A 23,336-nucleotide genomic window follows, 5' to 3' on the forward strand; every position below is an offset into this window, starting at 1 on the left:
CCGAGCAGGAGACCAGGCAAAGGTGGGTCTCTGGGGGGGACACCTGGTGCTTCCCCATTGCTGACCCCGCCTCCCTGCTTCTCTCTGGGGCTCCTCAGGAGCCGGCCCTCCTCAGCTTTGACCCCTCTGAGGGGGCCGGACAGGCAAGGGAGCCCTCGGTCCCTCAGAGAGGGAAGTCCGGCGCTTGGCCAACTGCCCTCCTGCCTGCCCAGGCGGCCGATGGAGTAACCCAGGATGCCCTCCGCCTGCCCAACAGGTTCTGGAAGGATGGAGGTAATTAGCCCCTTTACTGCCAATAGCAGACTAATCTTTCATACTTAGGAAAATTGTTCCAATGATTTTTTTATTTTCAGGAGAACTCATTAAATAAAAATTAGAAACCAGATAGAATAGGAGATGAGGGGACGGGTTCAGCCACCAGGCCCTTCCCACCCACCCACCCAGTTTGGCAGCTGAGCGAGTCCGCCCGCTGGCTGTTCTTTCCTCGAATCCCAGTAAGGGTGGGTACTGGCCAATGCTAGGAAGCTGACAGACAGCAAAGGGAAGAGGGAGCTGTGGGCAGGCCCTCCAACGCACATTGTCTCTGAGCGTGCCCAGAGTGCTCTTGCACAGGCCTCTTCAGCCCTTGCCCCGAGGCCTGCAGAGGACAGGGCCTTTAAACACAGCCTCTGCACCCCCCCCCCCAGTCCTCTGCCTGCACTTCGGGAGAGAAATCTCCCTTAGACTGTGGGACCCAAACCCCCTGCAGCCCCCTTGGCTGCCACCCTGCAGTGCCTGCCAGACGCTGGGACTGCCTGGTCAGTCCAGGACACCCTGGTGGCCTCCCCACATCTGTTTTCCTGGCCAGCTAGGAGGGGGCTCAATCCCCACCCAGGGACAGCTTCAGCCCCACTGGGATGCCCTGGAGCCCCCCTGCTGCTCACTCAGCTGCCGTCACTTTCAGAACTCCTGGGGCTGTCTCTGTGGCCAGAGCCCCCCCTGCCCCCAATTCTGTCATCAAGAGGAGGAACCCCACCCAGGCTTCAGTCCGCGGTGCAATTAAGCCAGGCTGCCTTCTGTAGCGACAGAAGGAGCCCAACTGCTGCGCCTGCCTGCTTTCCAGCGTTTGCACAGAATTCAAAGGGGTGCCGACACGGGTGACTCTCTTACGGATTCTGCGCCATCCTGGCACCTCCAGAGCTTCCCTCTGGCCCTTCTCCCTTCCTGCAAGACAAGCAGGAGGGGGAGGAAGTGCATTTTTCCTGCATTATGAGCCATTTTCTTATTTATACACACTGTCTTATGGAAGAGTTTGCACGCCACCCACTTCCAAGGCTTCAAAGGGGCTTAGAGTAATTCTATAAGCCTCTTTGACTCTCCCTGCTCAACAGGGAGGCAGGCAGGATGAGGCTTCGGCCTCTGCAAAGCCCTCTGGCCAGAGGGACCCTCCCTGGGGGCAGGCCAGTCCTCTGGAAGGCGTCTCTTGGCCTCAGCCCCTTCCCCAGGACATCAGCTCCACTGCAGTTCCCACCTGGGGGAGGGCTCCAAGAAGCCGGCCCCTCCTTCCTGATGGCCAAAAGACACCCCCCCACCACCACCACTTCTTCTCTGGGCAGAATGCCCGCTGCCTTTTCATCCTTCCCACCAGGCACCTTCTGGGGGGCTCTCAGCGCCTGGTGGCTCCGCATGCACAGGCGCCCTGTGGCAGCTCCTGAAATGCCCTGCCCAGAATTGCCTGCTGACCCCCGGCCTTTCTGGGAGGGGAGAGAAAGGGCCCAAAGTCTTCCCCTCCCCCTCCTCATGGTTAGTCGTGCCTTGTCCTCACAGGTACCAGGGCAGCATGCAAAATCCTTAACGTGACACGGTGTACAGTAAGAGCACTGGAGCCATCGCAAGCTGGATCCAGCCCTGGGTGTGGAGGATTGCTCTTTGGGATTCTGGGCATTGCTCCAAGGCCAAGCAGGTTCCTGGGAGGGGGACTGTGGACCCCCCTAGAGGAGAGGCTGGAAAGTGGGGGTGGGAGGCAGGGCTGGCTCTGTGGGCCCTCCAGAGAGACCTCGGCAGCGGCAGCCGAGGGGAAGAATCTGTGCCCTCTGGAGCAGCTCAATCAGAGCAGAGAACTGGAGCTGAACAGGTAAGTCCCTGGCTGGGCGTCAACCTCATTTATAGACTCCACTTGCTGATGATCCGACCAACCAGCCAGGATCTCCCCTTCCTCTGGCGCAGAGCAGCCACAGCATCCCCCTCCCCCCGCCTCCCCCCCTTCCCACTCATAGAAAAGTCCTGCTCCCGTGTGATGCGAGGAACAGGCTTTTAGCTGCTGTCTAGTAGAATCAAATCTTTATATCCTTTCACAGCCAATAAATCCAGCTGGGAGAGAAGAGGCAGAAGGGGCATAAAAGCCCTCGTAAATGCTGCCAGCAGCCAAGTGGAGGTGCCCGCACACTCGCCTGCCCGCGCACACCGCAGCTCCTTCCCCAGCACAGATCCCGGATAAAATCGCTTACTCCTCTCCTCAGTATCATTTTCCCAGCTTGATCTCCGCTGTCGCAGTGTGATGGTTTCACCCCATTAGCCTTGCTTAAAGAAGTGATCCCCGGCCCACGCCTGTTATTGCCCACATAAATCAGGTGGCTTTGAATACAGCACCTTTAAATAAACAACTGATGGAAGTGAAGTTCCAGGATCATTATTAATAGCTTTTCATTTCTGTGTCCACTGTGCTGTGACACTCGTTCCCAGCAGAGAGCCCCCCCGCTTCCCCTCCCGGAATGGCGGATCCCCCGAGTGCTGCAGTTGGAATGAATGACGCTCGCCTCCCATTAATTGTACAGCCTGTTCCACAGACTGAAGCCCAACATCAACCAGCCAGAGGAGAAAGGCCTGCACAGAAGCAGCAGCAGCAGCTGGGCACCGCTGGAAAGGGCTGCCCCCCCTCACCTGCCCAGTCTCAAAGCAGGACCCAGCCCCCAAGGGGGAGGGTGCATGCTGGACCAGCCTATCCCTGGGGGGGGGCGCTCCGCCTGTGTGGGGGAGGCAGGGGAGGATTTCCCTGACCAGAACCAATTTATTTAGTTATTACTATTGGACGAAAGGAGGATTCCAGCCCCAGGATTGGGAGGTGTCTCTCCAGCCCCCCAAGACCAAAACGAAGGGGCTCCCCCAGCCCCGCTCAGTCAGGAGCAAGGTTCCCCAGGGCCAGGCGACCGAGGTGGGGGGCTGCAGGGGGAAAGAGGGGAGGGGGTGAGGACCGAGGCCTGGCAGCAGCGGGCAGCCGCCTCAAGGAGGGTCCCCCTGGAAGGGCGTCCTCCCAAACGGGGACCCCTCAAGGGCTGCGGGCAGCGTGAAGGAGGCCCCACGGTGGAGTCCTGGGGGGTGGCTGGGAGAAACTCCGGAGCGGCTTCGAAGCAGAGCGGCGTCCAGGCGACCGCAATCAGCCGGCGAGCGGGGCGGCCGAAGCTTGGGAAAGAGGCGCGGGGTGGGGGGCTTCCACCGGCGGGAGGGGGGTGTTGGGGTCGCAGCGGGGGAGACGCCGCCCTCCCCGGAAGAGCCACCCGGCGCAGCTGGCACCAGCCCCCCCCCCGGGTCCCGGACGGGGCAAAGAGGCAGGGGGAAGGTCGCCGCCGCCGCCCGCCCCGTCCCGCGCTCCCCTTCCGCTCGGTCGCCGGATCAGCGCCGCTCGCCTTTGCCGGTCGCCTCGCCCTTCCCGCTCCCTCCAGAGCCGGCCAGCCGCGCAAGGCCCGGCCCCGAGGGCGGCTCCCGGCGCTGCTGCTGGCCTCGGCTGCCCCGGCCTGGGCATCCGCCCTGGCCACGCCCATCCCCGGCGGGGCTCCCGCAGCCCCGCAGACGGCGGCAGCTGGGAGACCCCGAAGCCAACCCGGGCACAGCTCCGTGAAGAACTGGGGGGGGCTAACAGCTGGTGGCGCCCCCCCATCAGACCCCCCCCTATTCACCTTCAGCCGGTTCTGATCTCTAAACCGCAGGAGGGCCGGAGATCTCAGGCCAACCCATTCGACGGGGGGGGGGCGCTGAAGCCATGCTCCTTCTGCAGGCCTCTGCTCTGGGGGTGGTCCCACCACGGGGCAAACAGGGGATTCCCCTAGTTATTCAATACCCAAATTTCAGGAAGCTTGTTCTGCTAAGTCTGGTTCTGGCTAGGGCAGCCCTTTGGGGGACAGGAGCCGGTTAGGGGCAACTGGGCAAAGGCAAACCCATTCCGGGTGGTTGTCCGTCCCCCAAGAAACCTCAGTCTGGATGCCTGCGCAGAGCAGGCATTGGGCTCTGTGGCCCCTGGGAGCCTCCCAGCCGAGGGTCTCCGGAAATGGCATTTTGGACCCCTCTAATTGTTGACTTCTCCATGGAAAGAGGCAGGTAGGCTGCAGCCCAGGTTCTCTGCACAGGTGGTGGGCACATCTGCACAGACAGATGTGGCCTAGCAGTCCCAGAGGGTCTCCTGGAATCTGGGCTGGAGTCAGCGGTGCTGCCCTGACTGAAAAGAAGAGGGGCCGGTGGGGCCCACAGAAGCAAAAGCCGTGGGGCCACAAAGGCCCGGGATCGGTGCCCACAGAAAAAGCTCAGGTGACCTAATTACTGTAAGGAACAAAACTTTCTACAGAGTCCCTGGAACCATAAGGGAGCAGGATAAAAAGAGCCCCAGGGCTGGAGGCTCCTCAGCCGAGCCGGGCTGGAAAGGCCTGCAGAGCTGCTTCCCTGGCCAGCCCCCTCCCACCTGCTGCTCTCCCACCCGGTACCCTCCAGGAAGGCTCAAGTCCCAGCACTGAGAAATGCTTGAAAGCTGGGGTTGCATTTCACACACACACACACACACACCCCAGCGCCTAATTCAGACAGGAAAACCCAGCTAACCCAAAATCTGACCAGGGCTCATCCAGGCGTTCAGAAAGAACTCAGCAGTTGCTGTGCCTCTAAAACCAGCTTCCCTTCAGGAATAAAGGAAATTAGCCAATAAAATGCCGACTTTTAGAAAGGCTCCACGGCTTTTTAAAGTTCCGTTCGGTCCGTTCGGTCGTGTGCCGTTCTCGGTCCCTGCTGTTGTCTTGGCAAGATTTCCAAAGTGGTTTGCCATTGCTTCTTTCCTAGGGCGGAGGGAGAGGGGCTGGCCCCTGGTCATCCAGCTGACTTTCTGGCCTTGGTGGGACTACAGCTCACCATCTCCTGGTTCTAGCCTGACGCAGGATTAGGGTTCGGGTCAGTTCCCCAAGCAACAGGCCAGATAGCTCTTATTAAACGAGTGGGAAGCGGCCCAAGGGTGAAGGCTTCAGAACCGGCGCTCGTGTCTCCACAGGTCATTCGCCCCGGGCAGCGAGGGGCTAAGGTGGACTTTGCCATAGCTGTGTGGAAGGATGATCAGAGGGGCTTCAAAAAAAGAAACCATCGTCCTGGCCCCTCCGTGTTTTAGAGCTTCTGAGATGGTTAACTACTACTGGAACAGAATTGTTTCCAAAGACTTTTGAAAATTCCTTGCTCAAACTTCTAGCAAACTTTGCCATCAAAAAATCAGATTTTTTTTAAAAAAATCCTCCCCCCCCCCCGAGGAATGTATAAATCCCCCACATACAATTAGAACTGAAATCACTCCTTGTTGTCATCTTCACCAATGAACGTGCCAGGGCCAAGTTTGCTAATAACACAGTGTGTGTGTTTTTAAAAAAGTAAAAGTGGCAGAAGGACTCCAAAAAGAAGTCTGAAGTGAGGAAGGGGCACCAGAAGAGCCCCCCCCCACCAAGCCTCAAGTGATATCCAACAAAAATGACGACATGTCTTCACCCATGAGGAAAAGCCAGGCCGGTCGGTGCATCTCTTACAGCAGGTCTTGGGCACCCAAACGCTCCCAGGTAGCCGCTTTTTGGAGGGGGGGGGAAGAGGGAGGCTGGTAGCATGGAGGCCTGGGGGTCTTTGCCTCAGCCGCCTTTTCCTCAAAAGTTCATTCAGAGGCCAGCAGCTCTGTGGCTGCATAAGAGAGGTCAAGAAACCCCCAGAGCAGACAACATCTGGAGCAGAGCGGCACCCGGTCTCTGCAAGACAGAAGACCAGGGACCAAAGCCCCAGAGAGGAGACCCCTGCCTCGATGGAGAATAAGGAGAGGCCCCCCCTCCTCAATTCCTCACATAGGCACCCCTGTTTCCATCTGGCCGCCCAGAAATAGAAATCCAGTCCCGTCTCTGGTCATCAATTTCTTTAGGGAAGCCCCCGAGATTTCCCCAGGGTCCCCTGCCCATCCTGGGGCCCCACTTTGTCTGCGCCCAAGAGCCTCTGGAGTGCCAACACCTGGGGAGACAGTTACGCCCTCCTTGCAAGGAAGGCAGAGCCAACCTTGCAGCCAGCAAGCAGCCCAGACTCATGCCAGGCGTAGGAATGGTGCCTCTGGGTTGCCCCCGGGTAGAAGCGACAGGCCCAAGAAGGTGCCATGCCTGCTCCACCTGCAGGGTCCGGGCCTTGGCCTTCAAGGCGTCAGGCAGTTTGCTGGGAGGGAGAAAACGAAGTGCTCTGCCAGCAGGAAAGGTCAAAGGAGCAAGAGGCAAGCCGGACAGGCCTGGCATCCTCCTTCTTCCTCCCTCCCACCCCCCAAGAGGTTGGCTGCTTCAGGCAGACACAGGCAGACAGACAGACACCACTGCTTCATCCCAGCAAACCTCATTGGCAAAGAGGATCACCTTACCCACCTGCACACGGACGCACAGAGTCCCAAACAGATTCTCTGCAGCAGCTCTCCAGGTGGGGGGGGGGCACCAGCAGCCGTCTCAAATGGGCAAGAGCTCAGCTCCCCCAAAATTAATCCCGGGCAGCCAGGGGCCTTGTCCAGACCCCGCACCCCCAACTTGTGATCAAGGTTCCTACCGCCAAAGCAGAAGCCACCCACCCTGAGCTGCCACCCCTTTCCCGCTCCTCCTGCTCACCCCAAAGGAGGGGGTTGCTGGGAGGGACAGGGGCTCTCTTGGTGCCCGGATGAGCCCAGGGGCCCTGCTGTTTCCAAGCAGGCGAGCTGCACCTTGGGCTTCCAGGGCTGCAGCACAAACTCCCCCGGGTGGGCTGGGGGAGCCCAAGCACCGGGAGCTGCCACCCAGAGGCACCAACACTCTGGGGACAAGCGGCAGCCAGGGGGGCTTCTGGTTCCTGGGCGACTGGCCTGGCCTTCCCAATAGCCAGGGGGCGTTTCTGGAGAAGCAGCCTGGTCCATACAGCCCCCCCCCCACTGGCTCACAGGCCTCCCATTGCTCCGAAGTCCTTATGCAGCTCAGGGACCCCCCACCCCACCCCCACCCCCACAAATCTCAGGCTGGAAGGGGGCGTGTAAAAGGGAACTCCATTGCCCGGAGGAGAGAGATGGAAGTCCTAGGGCCAATGCCAACCCTGCAGTGCAGGCCAGGAGACTTGCCCACAAGGAACCTCTCTGGGGCAGCCTTGGTTAGCCTCTTTCCACCTTTGGGGGGCCTCTGAATCTGTCACAGCTTGTCTGCCAACGCCCTGCCCCCCATTGCTGCCAGCTAAGACAGGAGATGCCAGGGTGGCTTTTGTGACCCAGGGGCTCTTCAGGCCACTGCGGCCAGCAGAGGGAACAGAGGGAACACGAAGCAGCCCCTCCCACCCATTCCCCACCCAGAACAGAAAGGACTTGGGGGGGGGCACCAGACTCAGCCAGATTCGGCAGGTGCTGAGTCTTCAGCCAGGAGGCCTGCCCCACTCAGGCTCCCTTTCCCTTGAGCCACGCAGGCCCACCCCCAGGCAGCCCCTGGGCCGGCACTGCATAGCTGCCTACATGGAGGGGCTCCCCCAAGCCCCTTTCCCGGCTGGTGAATCATCAGCCAAGGGCAAAAGAGGTGAAGCTTCGACACCCCAGAGAGGCACTTGGAGGGGGCTCAGGACCCAAAGCTGTAAAGAATGCCCTGAGAAGGGGAGGGGGGCCCTACTGCTGGCCTCTACCGGCTGAGCCTGATTGAAGGGCACTTGGCGGCAAGGAGGGGACAAGAGTGGAGGTGCCACCCGCTGCCCTCTTGGACCTTGGCAGCGGTGCCCCTTGGGCAGCAAGCTGAATTAGGACCCGCTTCTCCCGGGGACTGGCCGTGGGCAGGGGCGGGCTCGCCTTCTCGCGAGGAGGCTGAGAAGAGACCCCCCCTCGACCCAGGATCCAGAGAGGAACTCCCTCTACACCAGGCTCGCAGCCCGGCAGAGGTTCCCGGCTCCGCAGCCTCAGGCGGCCACACCAAGCGCTTCTGAACCCGGTGCTCAGCGCGGGGACCGGCTGGAGCCGACCAGCCCGGCAAGACCCGACCCCGAATTCCCAGCGCCCGAGGCCGAAGGAGGACCCAGCGGGGCCCGGCGAAACGAGGGCTCGGGGGCTCCGGCCCCTCGGGTGCACTCGGGTGCACGGCCGCACCAGCGGGGCCGGCAGGAGCTCCGCCCGGTGGGGGAGACGCCCCTCCCCAGCGCAGCGGGCGAACCGACCCCCCCCCCGGGCAGCCACCGGCCCGCGGCGGCCCCGGCGAGGAAGCCGGCGACAAAGTTTGCGAAGTTGATCCGCTCCTGGGCGGTCCGACAGGGCGGGTGCGCCTCTCCCGGCCGGCGGGACGCAGAGCCTCTTACCTGGATCGGAGGCGGCGGCGCATCTCCCGGCGGCGCGGAGCTTCCCACCGAGCCCCGGCGGCAAAGCAGCGGCGACGCCTGGGCGGCAGGGCGGGCGCGCACTCCCCAGCCGGCTCCAGGAGAACCGTAGCTGGGGCGCGCCGGGCACCGGGCCGAGGCGGTGAGCGCGCCGGCGGAGCCCAGCCTCTTCCGCGGCCCCGGCGGCGAGGGACGTCTGGCGGGCGGCGTCCGCGCTCTGCAGCCCCGGCCGACCGCCGCGGGGATGGGCCGGCGCGGCCAGGGTCCTCCTCGCCTGCTCACGTGCGCGAGCCCAGGCCGGGCATTCCCCGCCGCCGAAGGGCCCCCGCCCGGAGGGCTCCCGGCGCTCGCTACCCCCCTCTGGCGGCCGCGGCTCCGTTCCAGCCGCGGCGCTTCGCCTCCCTCGGGCGGCGGCCGGCGCCGGTGGAGTCCGCGGAGTTCCCTTCGCGTCCGCTCGTCTGAGGCTGAGCGGGGCGTCCGGCGCCGGCCGGCCGCGGCTTCCCGGGAGATGTCGGGCAGCGGGGCTGCTTCGCCGGAGGGCCGCCCCCTCCCACTGCCCGGAGCGTCGCGGCGGAAGCTCGCGGCAGCTCTCGGCGAGGACGGGGCGAGCCGCCGGAGCCGGGTCTCGGGCGGAGCAGGCGTTGGGAGAGTGCGCCGGGAGGGGCGGGCGAGCCACGCTGGGCAAGCTCGGGCGGCGGAGTTAATCTGCGTAACGTGTGAGCGGCCCGGCTCGCTCCACTCCCGGCAGGGGTAGCGCGATGTTGGAAATGGGCGCGAGGTCAACTCACTTCCAGTGTCGCAGCGCCCCCTGCGGGCCTCGCGAGGACGCGCATCCCTGGGTCCGGTCGCTGCCCGGAGTTTCCAGGCAAGGTTGCTCGGCCCTCGGGTCGGGCCGAGCCCGGCCGGCCGGCGTCTAGAAGGGCCGACGGGAAGCGCCCGGGGGAGGCTGCTGGGGGAGGCAGGGGAGGGGGTTTCTCCTTTGGGCGACCCCCATGCGGTGCCCTCTGATGCCTGAGGGGTTGCCTCCCTCCCGGGGGTCTCCTCCTGCCTTTCTTCCTTCACTGAGGTTTCCCTTTGCTCTTGACCATCTCTTTCCCTCCCCCTCCCCGCCGTGCCACAGGCTACTGCCTGGCAACAGCCCCTCCCCCCGGTCTCCTAGGGGACCCTTGCGAGGCTGCCGTGCTCTTCCTGCCCCTCCCCCTTTCTTTGGCTCTTGCCCTCCCCCGCCAGAAGCCCCCCCCAACTTTGCTCAGGCTGCTTTCCTCTTGCCTGCAGGCCTGACATGCCCCCCCTCATGGGGAGGGGAGGCCCTGAGGTGGCCCCAGAATCTGGAGAAGATCCTTCGGGCTTCGAGGTCCCCCCCCCCCATTGCTCACCTCTTCTGCCCCTCTCTGGCTTCCTGCTGGGGGGGGGACTCAGGGCTCTGGGATGGAGAAGGCCACAACAGAGGACAGAGGAGAGGAGAGGCATGTCCCCCCCCCGCACACAAGGCCCTCTGACTCAAACCCCCTCGCAGAGCAGAACACTGACCGGCTTGCAGGGACGGGGGGGGGAGTGTGGGATGCACGTCCAGAATGTGTTTTGAGGGAGGCTTGCTCTGCGATTTGGTTGGATGGTCCCTGGGGTAGCTTGCCTTATGCCACAAAGTACTCTGCGCATGGGCAGGGGGCGGCCCAGCAGAAGCGTAATCTTCATCAATCCCAAACCAGGATTGGCGTTGCCTAGAGCAGTTGCAGCAGCCAGGGTTGTCGTATTCCTGGTGGGCACCAGCCACGCCCGGCCACAAGAGATCCCCGGGGACCCTGCATGAAGGACTCCCCTGCGACCCTCGATTCTCTGGAAGCCCCGAGCCATTTCCTGCCTCCATGTAGCAGATGTGTGCTTAGATTCTGCTGCCTTTATGAATAATTTGTTGCGCAGTTATAAAGCAAATATTTAATTGAACTTTATGCAAAATGTGCTGCCACTGCTGCAGTCCTGCAGCTTCAGAAAGGGAGACGTGCCAGGCACCTGCCAGTGCCCCTACCTGCTTCTGCTCCTGGGAGATGGGCGGGGAGGAGGGGTGTTCCAATGGCCTGAAAGGCAGCTGGAGGAAGGTTTCGTGGAGGGCATCCATGAGATCACTCAGACATGTCTCGTTCCAAGGCTTTGCTCCAGGAGCCACGCAGAGGCTGCAGCAAGGCACCCCTTCTTCAGCTTCTTCCTCGCTGGAGGGGCTCACCCAGCCGAAAGGGGAGTGCTGGGCCCTCTACATGCCCCCTCCCATGTAGGACATCCTGGCACGCTGCAGGGATCCCACACAGCCCAGAGGATTCCTGCATCTCCACCTGCCACCCTCCTGAGCTGGTCTGCGCAGCAGCCCCCTCTGCCAGAGGCACACACACAGGCAGCTTTTCCTCCCCGAGCCTGTAACGCTGTCATCTCTTGATCTACGGCCTCTGCTTACATCGGAAGAATTAGTGATCCTCCAGCGGCTCTCCGCACCTGGCAAGGAGCCCCTCCTGGGCCTTTGCTCACAGCTTCCAGCGCACCTGGAGGCAGCTCTGTGTGGTGGTGGGGCTGTGTGAGCTGTCCGTCTGGGGTCCCCCCCCCAGGTTTCCTCTAAAAGGGATGGGAGAAGGGTCCTTGAGAGGTCATCCATCCCCCAATAGGCTCACTGCCTTTGTGCACCTGCAGGAAATTCCTCCCCTCCCCTCCCTCCCTCCCTCCCTCCCTTGCTGGGCCTTTAGCTTCCTCAAGCCCATTCGATTCTTAAAGGGGGAGGGAAAGCTTGGGGGGGCAACATTTTTTTGAATCTCCACCAGCTCTGAGGATACAGCGAGAGTGGCATAGCTGGCCCTTCCCGAGTGCTTTTTTTAAGACTTCACTTTTGAATCTCTTGGAATCTCAGAATGGGCAATTAGGGGAGGGGACGCTTTGGAGACTTCTGGGGGCCGCAGATATGAACGTAGGATAATGCCCTCCACAACCTTTGCTTTATTTTTATGGAATATAGTTTCACATTCTTTTGGTGTATTCATGATATTGGCATCCCTTCTGTAGCCCGTCGAGAGCAGGATGCCCACGTCCGCTGTCTTGCGGTGCCAATGCCAGTCAGGCGGTGCCTCTGGCGGGGCGACGGGGAAGGGCACCTTGGGCAGCCCCGGCTGGACGGCCGGAGCCCTCGTGGAGCCCAAGCTGGGACCGCCCGCCGCCCGCTCTGCCTCTGCCGCGGCTTGGAGAGGGACGGAGGGCGGAGGCAGCGGTCCTTCCGCTGTAGAGTCTCCTTTCTGCCCTGGCTCGGCTCCGGCCGGCGCCTTCCGAAGCCCGGCAGCCCACGACCGGCCCATCGCCCCGCACGCGCGCCTGCAGGGGGCGCGGCTCGCCTCTTCCCGCTGAGTCAGGAGCCGGCGCGAAGATGGCCCCGAAAGGCGGGATGGAGAAGGCGACTCGCCGCGGCCGCCTTCCGGGACCGAGTTTAGGCGGAAGAAGCGAAGTGGTGGCAGGAGGGGCAGCTGGCCGGAATACACCCCGGAGGTCTCTGGAACAGCAGCTGCTGCTGCTGCTCTCCGCAGTCCCGTCCGAAGCATGGAGGGTCCCTGGATGCCCTCCGGGCTCTCAGTCGCCGATCCAGCCCTTGGGCCCCTAGGAGAGACTCTCAGGACCCCTGGAGCCTCAAGGGGGGAAGTGCTGCAAAGCAGGCTTGAACAGGGTGTCAAGGGTAGAGTCTCCAAGGGGCAGAACCCCACCCCCCAGCAGCTGGCTGTCCAAAGGGTGGCTGTGGCAGCCGGCCCTGCTTGCCAGGCCTTGCCAGAGCTCCGGGACAGCTGTGACCTTCTGGGTTCTTGAAACAGACACCAGCAGCGTCTTCTGGGAGCAGAAATAGACTTGGGTTTGGCAGGATTCCCCGAGCAGGAAACTGCCCCAGCCCTGACCGCTTCCACTGCTGAACAGCCGTCCTCCCAAGGTTCAACACTTTAATTTCAGTCCAGTCTCAGCAGAGGAGAGGCCCAGCTTCTCTCCTGTGGAATGCTGCAAGGCCTCCACGGACTCGTCCCCTTTGCAAGCTGACCCTGCCCGGCTCCTCGAGCCCTGCCCCAGGACCGGCTTTCCCTCCCCCTGCTGGCAACTCTTCTGGGAACCCGCCCCAGCTTCTGCGTCTCCCTCTGAAAGCGGGCTGTCCAGAAGTGGACTCCGGGCTCACCTCCAGCCCACCCGGCACAATAGACGCACCATCTCCTGGGCAGCCCCAGATTGCTTTGGCCTTTTGAGCTGCAGCATCTCCTGGTTGGCTCGGTCTTGGCTGGCGGTCCTTTGGCACCTGGATCCTTCCATTGGCACCCCTGAATTGGATCCTTCTCACAGGCACTGCCACAAAGCCTGGGCCGAATCCTGGGCAGAACTCGCTGGTTTCTCGCTTCCAGAGGCAAGCCGCTCCTCCAGTGCTGCCGGTGAATAAGAGCCCCCCCCCCAGCAGTCTCTTCTTAATCATTGGCCAGCTTTTTCTTTTTTTAAAATCTATACATTATATACAGAGAGGTTTTATATATATATATATAGATCTTATATTTGTATATTTAAAATACATTTATTGATGTTTTACAAAAATTCTAAATATTAATGTTAAAAGATAAAAACAAAAACAAAAGAAAAAATTCAGGAAAAAAAAGTGAAAATGCAAGAAGAAAAAAGAATGGAAAAAGAATGATTTTTTTTCTGAATTTCTTTGGTACAGATATGAGTAAAAAATATAGCAAACTCTAAGATTAACATTTGTCTACATTATTTCCATAATCTCACATAATTCTAATCCTCAAATCCCAGAATCAACTTTTCATTTCTTTCAGTTTCTTGCAAAGAAAAAAAAAATGGTTTCCAAGTGGAAATTTGTCAAAGTCTTTCCGTTCATCGGGGCTGCCAGAGGCCACCATCTTCCCCGTCCGCCATTCTTTCACTGTAGATATTTGTAAATCCTTGAATCATTGAACGTATAAAAGTCTCGTGCCATTATCATATACAAAACAAAATTCCATAAAACGTCTCCATTTGTTTGCCGTTAAGATCCAAAAAGGCCTCTTGTTTCATGGGTAGAATCACTTTTAAAATCTGCCTGAAAATCTATACTGGAGCCTAAACTTCCCTTCCTTGTTACAGGCCATCAGAGGTGGGATCCACTTGATTTTATCGGCTGATTTCATCGGTTTTTCTGATGTGGAACAAAAATCCATTCCCTTGTAATCTAAACTCTGCCTGCCCGCCCCAATTGCAGGGCAGCCCTTCTGACACATACATGTGGGGGGGAGGGGAAAGGGGGGCTTGTCTCTCAACCCACCCAGGCGAAGGTCTTCTGGACCAGCCCCAGTGGGCTAAGGAAGGTCCAGCCTAAAATGTGATGCCCAGAGACAGCCACCATAGTCCAGGTGTGGCCTTGGCAGCTTAAGCTGTGCAAGTGTGGTGAAGGAATTGGATATGTTAAGCGACAGGAATGGGGGGGGGGAGGAGGCAAGAGACCTTCTTCCAGTCTTTGCTCAGGAGGAAGGCTGGGAGCAGCCTGTGAGGTCCTGGGGCCCAATCCCCAGCTCCCCAGGCCCTGCTCCGCCCCCAATTTCAAGACCCCTGTTCCACCCCAAGGAGGTTTGTGCTCACCTCCTCCCTGAGCAGCCCCCAATCAATCGGAGAGGGGCAAAGCCAGGTGGAAGGCAGCCTAATGCAGAAACCAATTCAAGGGAAATGCCCCCCTGCCCCCCAGCACTGAGGGATGCCCACCCACCATTCAGAAGAAGCGTTTCGCCTGACAGATCATGAAGCCAGGAGTTTGTTGGGATGCTGTAAGCTTTGGTGGCCCTTTGGAAGGCTGGATCCCGGAGTGGTGTTGAGGTGGCAGCAGAAGGGGGGGGGCTCCTTGAGGGAAGACAAGCCAAAAGGTGGGCTGGGGAGACAGGGAGCAGCCCTTCCGGCCCCCCGCAACAAGAGCAGAGCGGCTGCCCGGCTGCTGTGGGGCCTGGTCTCCTTCTTGGCTTGGGAAGACGTCCGCCCCATCGCTCTCCACTCTGGCCATGTCACCCTCTGGGGCACAGCAGGATCTGGAGAGAGCAGCCCCAAAGCTGATTCAGATGGGGCAGCCCCCCCTCACGTCTTCTCCGATGGCTGAGCGGGAGCACCGAGCACAGGCGCTCTCCCCTGGCCCCAGTGGCTGACCCAGAGGGCCCCCCCCACAGACCCTCAGCCCCAAGGATGGCTCCTTCCCTAGAGACCAGCTGAATGGGACAGAGCCCCTGAGGCGAGGGGGGTCCTGGAGACACGTAATGGAGAAGCAGATGGGGTCCCCAGGGAGTGCAAGACAGCTACGCAAGTGTCACCCCAGTGGCTGGAGTTTGATCAGTGGCGGTCTGTGAATGGGGAGACCATCCTGGCTAGAGCTTGGGGGGGAGAGGGGTGGTTCTGCCCTCCCCAGCAATCAGCCAACAGCTAGCAAGGAAGGAATACCCTGGATCTAACCCTGATTGCCATGCTAGTGATGGTCATCAAGGATCTGGAGGTGGGCGGGGGGGCTTCCTGGCTTAGCTCCTCTCCTTCTTTCTGTGTCCACCGGCCTGGCCTCCCTGGACGCTCCTTCGGACGGTGGGCAGAAACGCAGCATCTTGTTAGTAAAACCTTCAGTCTGGCTGGGATTCCATATTCCATGGAGCTGACCATGGATTCCATGGCTCTCAAAGGGGGGGGGGGTAGTGCTCCCTAGTGGGATGGTGCAGACGGCTTACAGGCTCGGTGCAAAGAGTCTTTTCAGAAATGCTGCCAAGTAAGAGTTTGTGTGTGTCTCTCTCTATAGTGACTAAGCATAACTACTCCCTATAGTAAGAGAATTTAACTCCATGACTTAGATTTTACTTCAGGCAGCAAAACGCCTGGCTGCTCCCGTCTAGCTGCTCCCACGCTGGGCTGTCTTCAGCACCACTGAGACCCCTGAGCAGCCCCCCCCCCGGCCCAGCCCCTTGGAGCTGAACCGCTGAGACTCGGCTGCACCACCAGGTCCAGGCTGCCCTTCCCTTCCTCTCGGCTCCCCACGTGGACCCCTCGCCCTCTCCTCTCTTCCCCGGCCATGGACCCTCTGGGTCTGGCTCCCCAGCTGCAGCCCCCTCTGCCCCACCTCCCACCCGCCCTGAACCTTCCCTTCCCTTCCCTCTTTTACCTTCCTTTCCTTTCCTTCCCTTCCCTTCCCCTTTTCCTTTCTTTCTCTTTTCTTACTGCCACTTTGCAAGGGATTCTGAGGCGTTTCCTTCTCTTCTGGGGGGGGGGGGTCTACACTGGCCGCTGACAGCCAGGCCGCTCCAGAGGAAAAGCACTGACTCTGCCAACTGCAGGAACATTTTCGAGGAGTTTGGGGCAGTTCTCCTTCCGGGCAGAGCCCAGCGGCAGGCAGAGGCAGCCTCTGAGCCCCTACCGGCTTCGGCCCTCTCGCCCATGGCCAGGCTGCCCAGAGAGAGAGGTTGGAGATTGGGGGTTCCTGCTCTCCACCCCAGGCCTGGCTGCTGGAAGGACGGGTGGGGCGGAGGGCCCTGTCAGAGCAGGTTGTGGCTGCCCTGGAGCCCCCCCTTGGGTAGCTGGGGGTGGTTCCTGCCGCCCCAGCTGGTCTTTGACATGCCCCCTCTGTCTGAGAGATGGGGAGGGCCCCACTTCCTGGGCCCCGGCTGGCAGAAAAGAGCCCGAGGAGCACGAAATAAACCAAGAGGCTCCGGGCCATAACACCAGGCCAAATCTCCCCTTCTTTGGAAGGAGATCCACCTCCAAAGCGATAAAATTAAAAGAGGCTTTTTTAAAACAGGGAAAAAGAGTGAAAATATTCCTTTTGTTTCTTTAAGTAATCCTACATAAAACATTGTGGCAAAGCAGATAAGAATACAAAGCCGTTGAAAAGAGAGGGAGCGCCTGAAAAACCATGAAGGCGAAGCAAAGGTTCCTGGCAGACTCAAGGTGACGGATCCACTATTAGCGCAGAATTAACTCTGATGGAAGGAGATGCCAATATGTGTAAGGCACACAAACTGTAAATACAATTCCTGATATTAAACATCAACAAGCAGGTGCAAAAAGGAAGGAAGGAAGGAAGGAAGGAAGGAAGGAAGGAAGGAAGGAAGGAAGGAGAAAGAAAGGAAGAAAGAAAGAAAGAAAGAAAGAAAGAAAGAAAGAAAGAAAGAAAGAAAGAAAGAAAGAAAAAGAAAGAAAGAAAGAAAGAAAGAAAGAGAAATTAAACAGCCCAATTTTAAGCTGATTTTCCGTAGAGAATACAGAGTCTCAGAACAGATATTACTGCTGGGCTAAATTTTACTCCCAGGAAACTCATGCTTCTTCCACTTTCCAGCTTAAACCCCAGGCTGAGAGAAGATGCTAAATCTTTCCAGCCTCAAAGTCCTTCTAAGCAGGATGTTAAAAAAAAAAAAAACCTCCAATCAAGGGGAGGGCTGGGGGGGGATCCACTTGCTGCCTCCTGCCCACCCTTGCGCTTCTGTGGGAATTCTAGGCTTCATTATTAGCATTTTTAAAAGGTGATATTAGCATTTTAGCCTGGAGTCTCGGCCTCTTTTGTAACTCTCCAGTTTTTCAGCCAAGGCCATTTCCTTTGAAGTCCAGCACGGAGAACACGCAGAAAAACGAGCCTTTTCAGCAGCTAAGCAATGGGGAGCCCATCTTGAGCCCCTGAACTGCGCTTGCAAGCCTTAGAAAAGGGAGGGGCGTAACCCACGAATTTGCCACTTCTATAGTTTGGTTTGTTGCTTCATGACGCTTCTAACACAAACACCAGACACAGACATACGCACATACAGAGAAACACACACAGACACACCCTTAGTTAAACTCCTTTTGCTTTGCCTGAAGGACTTGTGCCTCGCACTGTCAAAGGGAGGGGGGGCACTTTGCAAAGGTGTGCGGTTTCTCCCTCGGGGACCCAGCCCTCCTCAGTCCCAGGCTGTGGGGTGCCGAAGGGGGGGCTGGTAGGGTGTGGAAGGGGCACCCGTGGGAGGGGCATCCAGGCAGGGCAGCCTCCCTTCCACAGCTGGTACCAGCAGCTCCATTTGCCCGTTGCCAGCACTGCCAGGCGGCATAGATGCTCCAGAGCGACACGACAGACGTGTCTCTGCTTGCTCACCCCGTGGAGTCGCCTTGCCTGCAGCCGGAGCATGTCGTCTCTTGGCGGGAGGCGACCTGGGCTGTCCCCCTCCTCCCCAGAAAAGGGGCCACGGCCACGGTCTGGCTGCCACCTCATCCAGAAAGGGGTCCTGCAGCTGCAGCGGCCACCCCTTCTTGGTGCTTTTCAGCTGGCATGCCCAGAGCAGCCAAGTAATTGAGAGTTGATCTGGGCACTCCGGGCAGGAACTGACCGCTGGGCGCCAAAGGCCCGCAGTGTCAGTTCTCCACCAGAGGAAACATGTGTAGCCTGCAGACAGCGGCAAGATTTATGTAAAGGTCACCGGAAAATTACCATTCAGAAGGGGCTCTCCCAGCAGCTGCCTCTGAAGATGGAGACCCCCTCCCCAATGAAGCCCCCTGATTGGAGCATGGAGGAACAGGAGGCCGCTGCCCCATTGCCCCTCCCCCCATCCCTTGCAGCCCCTCAGCTGCTGCTCTCAGGAAGGCAAAGCGGCTCCTGGACAGATGAAGGCTGCCTGCCCCCCCCCCAGAGGACTGGCTGAAAGTCAGGGAGGGGCCAGGGATGCCCCCTTAGAAGGACCCAGGTCGCCAGCTGGCCTCCGGGCAAAGCCCCTGAACCAAGGCAGAAGATGACCAGGACCCAAGCTCAGCCCCCAGCCCCACAGGCACAGCACCCAACGCAGCACCCCACACGCAGCCGGAATCACACCAACCCCTCCCCCTTGGTCCCTCTGGCCTCACGGCTAGTTCACACAGCTGCCCCAAACCACAAAGGAGGCAACTCAGGTTGGCCTGGCCTAGCCCTGTGGGAATGGCCCGGCCTGTGGGGGCTGCAGCCCCTCCTCTCTGCCACCATCTGTCCACTGGGCCGAGGGGTGCAATTTCCATCCAGCAGTTTTTTTTGGGGGGGGGACCAGGGAGGTCCAATCAGACTTTGCCAGGGGCTTCTTTTGCATGGCCCCAACGGGCTCTTCGCACACACCCTCCACGCAGGAACAGCTGAGTCTGAAAAGCTGCTGCAGCCCCTCGTGCCCCAGAAGAAGCCCCACTCACTGGGCTTTGGGGGCCGGATTCGGAGGGCCTTCTGGACCTCCCACGTGGGTCCCTCTGGCTGACTCCAAGGCCCTTGGGCCAGCTGGGGGGAGGCAGCCAATGACACAACTGGATTCTAGGGAACTCTCCAGGCAAGAGCCGGTGTAGTGTTGTGGTTAAGGTGCTGGCCTAGAAACTAGCAGGCTCTGAGTGCTAGTCCTGCCTTGGGCACAAAGGGTGACCTTCAGCCAGTCCCTCTCTCTCAGCCCCAGGAAGGGGGCAATGGCAAACCGCTTCCAAGCAACCTTGCCAAGAAAACTGCAGGGATTCATCCAGGTGTGCATGTGCTCACGTGTACAAACACACAATCACCAGGCTTCCTGCAGCTACCGTTCATTTCTTGCACCACAACCACTTTTGGAACACACAAAACCTTTTTGCTTGCCCAGATTCTGAAAACGACACACAGAACACGATCCTGCCCCTGGAAATTGGCGTTACACACACACACACACACACACCCCATAATGCTTGTCCCCAACCCCGCGACAAGCAAGACGGGAGGGGGGACCTGCAGGCGAGAGGCGGGCAGAGACCCCGCGCCCGGTCCCAGCGCCGAGAGCAGCGCGCGGGCCGAGGGCGTCGGCTACAGCGGCTGCCCTTCAGGTTCGCCCAGCCACCAGCAACGGCAGGCGTGATGTGTGGGGCACGCACGGAACCACAAACGACCCAGCGCCTGGGCCAACGCTGCCGGCGGCTGAGCGGGGAAACCGGAGGGCCCCGGGGGACGGTCCAGGCGTCCATCCGCCTCCGGGAGCTGGGGAGCCGCTCTGGGCAGAGTCCGCCGGCCCCCGGCTCAGGAAGCCAGGGCAGCCGCGACCCTCCGCTCACCGCCCGAGGCTGGGGATGCCCCAGGGCGGCTCCGAAGCGCTCCGGCTCCGGGTTCTCCGCCAGCTGCCTCCGGCTGACTCGGCCTCGCAGGCTGCAGCGTTTCAAGCTTTCCCCCCTCGCCCCCCCCCAGGAAGTTTGCCTTCCTCACCCTTGAAATTCTCCTCGTTCCAGCTTATCCCGATTCCCCGGTAACCTTAATTATGCCTGCCCGGATCGTGTCGATTCTTGCTGAGCGACGACACGGAAGGATTTCCTCAAGGATGACCTGAACGTGGTCCTGCCGCGTCCCCTCTCTGCGGGTCACCTGTAGATGAGGCAACCTGGGTTTCTGCCCGCTCTTGCGGAAGCGGCGCCGGGCCTGGAAAAGAAGCCAGAGGAGCGCCACTCGCCCCGCTCAACTCCAGGGGGAACCACTGGGGGGCGCTTACGGGCCGGGACCGCTCAAGCAGCTCTAACAGTGCCTCCTGCTGCATTTTTAATCGGCTTTTAGTACGTGATGGGGTTGTTGTTTTTTTAAATGTAAGCCGCCAGGAGTCACCTGTGGGTGAGTTGGATGGCTATGTTAATTTGTGTAATGAATTGAGCCCTGAAAACAAAAGCAAATGGACACCTGGAGGCAGCCGAGAAGTCACAGAGGGCAGAGGAAGCTTCTCTTTGAAGGACTCAGCCACAGGGAGCAACGGAGGACACGGTTTACGGTCCGTGGCTCTAGCATCCGACCTCAGGAGGGGAGTAGAGCCTCCTCACTCTAGAGGAACGTAGAGTCACCACCCTAAGGTGACCTCGCCAGACTATTCGCTTTGCTTGGGGTCTCCTGCATTTGTTCTGCTCGTGATCCCTGTAACCCCGCATGCCGATGGAGGCCCCTTCCCTCCGTCCATTGCCACCTGCCCCGACTCCTTCTTTAGGTGGGCATTTTCCCCACCCCCTCACAGGCTGGAGTAGCTGGCAAGAGCAGAAAGGCAAGAGCAGGGGCAGTCTGATCTGTTGCTTGCAGGCCCTGCCGTGCCGTCTTCCTCCCTGATCCAGGATCCGCTTCGGGATGCTTAGCAAGGATTGTGGGGACCAAATTCTGCCATCAGAGACTCTGCAAAAGCAAGCCGGGAGAGCTGCTGCACCGAGAGGCCTCCGAGGGGCCGATTCTGCCATCTGACTCCACAAGAGACAGGAATCACTCAAGACTCATTTGTCAAGAGGGACAACTATAGAAATCAATTAAAAATAACAGTAAAGGGCAGTGGAACAGCTTGATGCCGGTGAGGGTCAATGCAACAAGGAAAAAGATTCTGGGTGTTTGTTGTCTGCTTTAACCTGCTCGTTGGTGTCCTGCGTCCCTTGAGAGGGGAGGCTGCCTGAAAACTGGCGGCCCCTGGGCTGTGGGCGCCCTGCCCCTTTAAGACCTCCCCCCAGCCAGCCCAGCAAGGGGCAGCGGGAGAAGCCAAGCAGAAGAGCAGCTGGGTGTGTGGGAGGAGTCCTGGAAGGGAAGGAGTGGGGAGGTGGTCTCTGTGGAAATAAAGCCCCTGGAAGCAGCCCAGGGCTGTGGCCGCCTCTCGCAAGTGGCCAGACTAGCCCCATGTTCAACAGGGGAGGCTTTAAGGACCTATAAGCACTCTTTCTGCAAGTAGTGAATTATGCTCACAATCCTGTGCAGATACGATGCCACGCCTGACACCTGTAGGCAGACGTTTAGAAGTTATACCTTTAACAAACATGGGGGTGGGGGGGATTTACGAAGTGTGGGCCAGGTTGGAAGATGGTTGAGGCCAAAGCAGGGGAAGGGGTGGTAATTCTAGAACAGATTCTGCAAGGACTCCTTACACAATTGAGGATTTGGGTGAAGGAACACAATCCAGAGTTGGGTCAGAGGGCAGCCGAACCAGCCGAGAAATGCACGGCCCCAGGGAAGTCAGATTGGAAAAAAAAGATGGAGGGAGGAGGGAGAGAAAGAAATAAGAAAGGCTGTTCCAGCAAGTAAGAGCTCCTAAGGGGCTGCCAGAGAGAAAGGCAAACTGAGTAGGGAAACTTTGAGCTCTCAGCCAAGCCCCAAAGGAGGAGGACGGGAGCCAGGGAGACAAAAGTAGTCACTTGTCCAAGCACTGTAAAGGCCAGAGGAAAAAGGGAATGGCTGTCGCTGGGGTCAGGCAAACTTCTCTGGGAAGAATAATCAGGATCCCAGCAAAAGCTAATGGGGTCCCCGTGAGAGACTTAATAGATGCTGGGAGTAGACAAACAGTGGTAAAAAAAAAGGGCTGGATCGGTGGGGAAAGAGCCCCTGACAGGGGCTTCTGAGACGGTCACCCTGCTGAAAGTCAACCAGGCACCGGTGGTGGGAGTGATCCCTCACTTGCCACATAACCTACTACTGGGTGCAGATGTTGGACTCAGAGAAAAGAGTAGAGAAAGAGGGGAGTAGCAGCACGGGCAAAGAAAAGGAAGAGAAACAGCAAGGCAAGGAGCCTGGGGTCCTTCCTAGCCATCCTGATTCAGCAGAAGCAAAGGGTCCCAGGAAGGTGAAAGCTTCACTGACAAAGCGGGGGGGGGGGAGGCTCCAGAGGGACAGAGAGGCCGGGATGGGAGGTGTAGCTTGGGGCCCTTGCAAAAGAAACAGCCCACATTAAAACATGATTGGTTAGCCACGGAAAAAGAGGGGAACAAGGACACCATGCCAGGATTCCAGGAAAAGGAAGGCCTGCTGCACACATAAGGCTTCATCCCTACACAAAGGGGCTGACTGAAGAAATATCCTCAAGGATATCACAAAGTGATATTTGGACCCATGAAAGTCCATGTGCCACGGTATGTCTAGTTTAACAAAGAGAAGGACTGGGAATGACATGATAGCAGTATTCCAATATCTCAGGGGCTGCCACAGAGAAGAGGGAGTCAAGCTCTTCTCCAAAGCACCTGAAGGCAGGACAAGAAGCAACGGATGGAAACTAACCAAGGAGAGAAGCAACCTGGAACTAAGGAGAAATTTCCTGACAGAACAATTAACCAGTGGAACATCTTGCCTCCAGAAGCAGTGAAGTTTGCCTCCAACACTGGAAGCTTTTAAGAAGAGACTGGACAGCCATTTGTCTGAAATGGTGTAGGGTTTCCTGCCTGAGCAGGGGGTTGGATAGAAGACCTTCAAGGTCCCTTCCAATATCATCAGTCAGGGATTGGCAGAGAGGTGTAAAACCCGCCTTGTGTGCCACAAGGGGAAGAAGACAAAGTCCCCATGGAAAGGGGTCCTTCAGCCCCCATCCCCTTTTCTAAAGTCGCCATGGATATGGTAGGCCCATCACCAGAATCTAGTAAAGGCAGCGAGTATATCCTGGCGGCCTGTCACTACGCAGCTCGGTGTCCAGAAGCAGTTCCATTAGGGAACTCTGACCGCTAAGCGTGTCACAGAGGAGCTGGTAAAGATTTTCACACAAGATCCTGATGGATTAAGAAACCAATCGGCGCTGCTGAAATATCTATATGCAGACTTAGGAATAAAATGGGTGCCTACCAGTTCTTACATGCAGGGAGAGATGCGCAGATCTGTACATTGGAGAATCAAAACAACCGCTTCACGATGGCATGGCACAACATAGGAGAACAAACCCATCAGGACCGGGCAAGGCCGCTCTTTCGAAGAGGACCACTGGTTTGAAAGAGGGGTCAAGAAGCCATCTACCTTAAGCCTGAACAGCCCTCTCAAC

General features: G+C 58.9%; 1 protein-coding gene across 1 annotated transcript in view; it reads right to left on the reverse strand.

Moving 5' to 3' along the window:
- The window catches only part of CDH22 (cadherin 22), a 65,175-nt gene extending 56,462 nt beyond the window's left edge, over window positions 1–8,713 (reverse strand). The window contains exon 1 of the mRNA XM_039342431.1: window positions 8,581–8,713. The gene's annotated coding sequence lies outside the window, so the exon portion shown is untranslated. The remainder of the gene's footprint in view (window positions 1–8,580) is intronic.
- Window positions 8,714–23,336: the final 14,623 nt, after the last annotated feature.

The sequence above is a fragment of the Crotalus tigris genome, unplaced genomic scaffold (assembly GCF_016545835.1).
Source record: "Crotalus tigris isolate CLP2741 ecotype Arizona unplaced genomic scaffold, ASM1654583v1 scf7180000017791.1120302, whole genome shotgun sequence".
Lineage (NCBI taxonomy): Eukaryota > Metazoa > Chordata > Lepidosauria > Squamata > Viperidae > Crotalus > Crotalus tigris.